Raw genomic sequence first — 4,654 nt, 5'->3', positions numbered from 1 at the left:
AAAAAAAAAAAAAAAAAAAAAAACAATATAATGATTTACAAGGCAAATCAGGTGACATGCTGCTCTCTGCAGGAGACTCTGGGTATTACATGTCATCTCAATCAGCTGCTTTTTGTAACTAAGTTTTATTTAATTAATTAATTATTTTTTGACACAGAGGCTCGCTCTGTTTGCCCAGGAGGCTTTGGGAGGGTGAGGTGGGTGGATCACGAAGTCAGGCATTGGAGACCAGACTGGACAACATGGGGAAACCTTATCTCTACTAATAATACAAAAAATTAGCCAGGGGTGGTGGCGGACGCCTGTAATCCCAGCTACTCGGGAGGCTGAGGTAGGAGAATCACTTGAACCTGGGAGATGGAGGTTGCAGTGAGTTGAGATCACGCCACTGCATTCCAGCCCTGGTGACAATGCAAGACTCCGTCTTAAAAGAAAAAAAATCAACCCTGGACATTGGTAAAGAGAGGCTTCATTCAAAAGATTATTGTAAGAGGGAGAAAAAACCTATTGCAATAGGGGGAAAGGCTCTATTACAATAAAGAGAACACTCAGAACAAAATAACTGCAAATGTCTCAAAGATTTGACAGAAAGGGGCCTTTTTTTTTTTTCTTTTTTTAGGGAGTAATAAAGCTCAGGGAATGTTTGTGTTTAAGTAGGTGCTGTTCTGGATGTTCACATTAGTTCCCACTAAAGTTTAGGGTCCTTGGAAAGATGAGGGAGGTTAACTGGATGTCTTTTTTGGCATGGTGTGGTGGCTCACACCTATAATCTCGGCAGTTTGGGAGGCCAAGGTGAAAGGCAGGAGCCTATATTCCCAACTACTTGGAAGGCTGAGGCAGGAGAATCGCTTGAACCTGGGAGGCGGAGGTTGCAGTGAGCCTAGATCACGCCACCGCACTGCAGCCTGGGTGACAGAGTGAGGCTCTGTCTCAAAAAAACAAAACAAAAACCCTGAAACTGTGTCCCCATGAAACACGTACTCCTCATTCCTCCTTCCCTGAGACCCTGGCACCCACCATTCTACTTTCTGTCTGTATGAATCAGACGACCCAAGGGACCTTCTGTGAGTGGAATCATACAGTGTTTGTCCTTTTGTGTCTGGCTTATTTCACCGAGCATAATGTCCCCAAGGTTCTCCCATGTAGTCTAAGTCAGAATTTCCTTCCTGTTTAAGCTGAATAATATTCCATTGTAAGGCTGGACCACATTTTTGTTTATCTCATCTGCTGATGAACATTTTGCTTGGTTCTACTTCTTGGCTATTATGAATAATGGTGCTATAAACATGGGTGGTCAAATATGTTTTTGAGAGCCTGTTTTCCATTCTTTTAGATATATATCCTGAAGTGGGATTGCTAGATCATGTGATAATACCAATTTTAATTTTTTGAACCACCGCCATACTGGTTTTCACAGCTGCTGCACAATTTTATGGTATCACTAACAGTGTACAGGTGCGGTGGCTCACACCTGTAATCCCAGCACTTTGGGAGGCTGAGACAGGTGGAACACCTGAAGTCAGGAGTTCAGGACCAGCCTGGCTACATGGTGAAACCCCATCTCTACTAAAAACACACACAAAAAATTAGCTGGGTGTGGTGGCATGCACTGTAGTTCCAGCTACTCAGGAGGCTGAGGAAAGAGAATTGCTTGAACACAGGAGGCAGACGTTGGAGGGAGAGGTGGATCTCGCCACTGCACTCTAGCCTGGGTGACAGAGCAAGAATCTGTCTCAAAAAAAAAAAAAAAAGTACAACACAATGTGTTAACAATGTTGATGAAACTCATCCTAAATTTGGTAATTGGGGTGGCTAATTGCTTTTATCCAAAGGAAAAAAAGTTCTTATATCTTTTTGGCAAGCAGGAAGTTTTAGCATAGAAGCAGCTGCCTAGGGAGATAGAAGTGTGCTATTGATGCAGGTAAGTGCCATCGGTGGGGATTCACCCAGGAAAGAATTCAGCTGGGTGTTACACAAGGATCTTTCATTGAACCAGAGTCACTCCTTCAAGAGTACAATTAAAACCTAGGCAGTGCCCAGAAGCAGCATTTTGTGCTGTTGGTTAGTTGTATCTATCCTACTTTTTTTTTTTTTTTTTGAGACGGAGTTTTGCTCTTGTTACCCGGCTGGAGTGCAATGGCGCGATCTCGGCTCACCGCAACCTCCGCCTCCCGGGTTCAGGCAATTCTCCTGCCCCAGCCTCCTGAGTAGCTGGGATTACAGGCACGCGCCACCATGCCCAGCTAATTTTTTGTATTTTTAGTAGAGACGGGGTTTCACCATGTTGACCAGGATGGTCTCGATCTCTTGACCTCGTGATCCACCCGCCTCGGCCTCCCACAGTGCTGGGATTACAGGCTTGAGCCACCGCGCCCGGCTATCCTACTTTTAATTATATGCAAATTAAAGGGTGTGCCATGCAGAACTTTCTAGAAAAGAGGCTGTAACTTCCAGGTTGTTGTTATGGAAATGAATGTTAACTTTCATGTTGTTGCCATGGTACTTATAAACTGTCATGGCAATGGTAGGAGTGTCTTACGCTAATGAGCAAGGAGGGCAATTAGAGATGGCTTTTGGTGCCATCTGCTGGTTGTGGCTGGTTTCTTCACTTTATCCTGTCGGGACCAGTCTCCTACCTCACTATGGTCTGAATGTTGTAGGTCGTGTGTGTCCTACACACATGAAGAAGCTTAATTGAATGCCTTTCTTAAGAGCCCTGGGTGCTGGGCTTGAAACCACCTTGGCAAAAATCATAACTGAGAAAATTATTACAGGGACAGAGATCTGACCAAACCAATTCCATATTGCTTCTAACCTCCACACTGTCCTTGTTCATTCCTGGACATAGGCCAAACTAACTTTGGGACGAACTTACTTTATAGTTTAACTTTGAAACAAAACCAATAACAATGCTTTCCCAAAACAAAATTCCTTTTGCCTGGAGACTAGACTGCCTTTGCAGGACTAACACATTAGCTACAGATAAGAAATTATGGTTTAGGGGTCATGCAGCTGGAGGATGCAAGATTCTGAACCTCCTCAAATTGCTCCTGGAGATAACATCACTATTGTAAAACCTAAGATCAATGCTTAAGATATTTTGCAGACCCTGTGTTTCGATGCACCAGCTGAGGCCACCTAGATGGATAAACTGCTTCATCTGGTCTTGTGGTTCCCACCCAGGAACTGACTCAGAGCAACAGGAGGACAGCTTCCACTCCCTCTGATTTCATCTTAGACTTGACCAATCAGCACTTCCCACTTTGAGACCCCCGACTCACCAAATTATCCTTAAAAACCCTGATCCCAGTCCAGGCTCGAGCTCAGAACATTGGGAGGCTAAGGCAGGTGGATCACCTGAGGTCAGGAGTTCGAGACCAACATGGTGAAACCCTGTCTCTACTAAAAAAATACAAAAATTAGCTAAGTGTGGTGGCAGCCATCTGAAATCCCAGCTATGGGAGGCTGAGGCAGGAGAATCATTTGAACCCAGGAGGCAGAGGTTGTAGTGAGTGGAGATCACACCATTACACTCCAGCTTGGGTGACAAGAGTGAAACTCTGTCTCAGAAACAAACAAACAAACAAAAACCTGATCCCAGAGTTTTCAGGAAGACTGATCTGAATAATAGTAAAACTTTGGGTCCAGTGTGGTGGCTCATTCCTGTAATCCCAGCACTTTGGGAGGCCAAGGTGGGCGGATTGTGAAGTCAGGAGTTCCAGACCAGCCTAGCCAATATAGTGAAATCCCGTCTCTACTAAAAATACAAAAAAATTAGCCAGGTGTGGTGGGACTACATTTCTGTAGTCCCAGCCACTCAGGAGGCTGAGGCGGGAAAATTGGTTGAACCTGGGAGGCGGAGGTTGCAGTAAGCCAAGACCATGACATTGCACTCCAGCCTGGGTGACAGAGTGAGACTCCGTCTCAAAAACAAACAAAAACTTTGGTGACCTGTACAACAAAGCTGGTTCTGCATGAATGAAACTTTCTCTATTGCAATTTCCTATACTGATAAATCAACTGTAAGCAGTTACGCTGCTACAAGTTTGGTAACTCATGCCTATAATCCTAGCACTTTGGGAGCCCATGGCGAGAGGATTAACTGAGACCAGGAGTTGGAGACCAGCAACATATTGACGTCCCATCTCTACAAAAAAAAAATTAGCTGCCTGTGGTGGTGGGTGCCTGTAGTCCCAGCTACTCAGGAGGCTGAGGTGGAAGAATTGCTTGAGTCCAGGAATTTTAGACTAAAGTGTGCTATAATTGTGCCATTGCACACGAGTCTGGGTGAAAGAGCAAGATTTTCTCTAAAAAAAAGAAAGAAAATCCATCAGCAGATAGCTCTTGGATCTGCCTTCACTTTAGCCTCAGACCATTCCACAACTCCTCTGTTCTCCCCGCCTACCAACTCTTTTCTTTCTCTCTTTTCTTCTCTTTCTTTTTCTCCCTCTCTCTCTCTCTCTTTCTTTTTTCTTTTCTTCTTTTTCGAGATGGAGTCTCACTCTGTTGCCCAGGCTGGAGTGCAGTGGCATGACCTTGGCTCACTGCAACCTCTGTCTCCTGGGTTCAAGCAATTCTTCTGCCTCAGCCTCCCAAGTAGCCAGAACTACAGGCACATGCCACCATGCCTGGCTAATTTTTGTATTCTTTTTTT

The sequence above is a fragment of the Cebus imitator genome, unplaced genomic scaffold (genome assembly GCF_001604975.1).
Source record: "Cebus imitator isolate Cc_AM_T3 unplaced genomic scaffold, Cebus_imitator-1.0 Scaffold263, whole genome shotgun sequence".
NCBI classification, from domain to species: Eukaryota; Metazoa; Chordata; class Mammalia; order Primates; family Cebidae; genus Cebus; species Cebus imitator.
The sequence above is the reverse complement of the archived record's forward strand: the minus strand, read 5'-3'. Positions refer to the sequence as shown.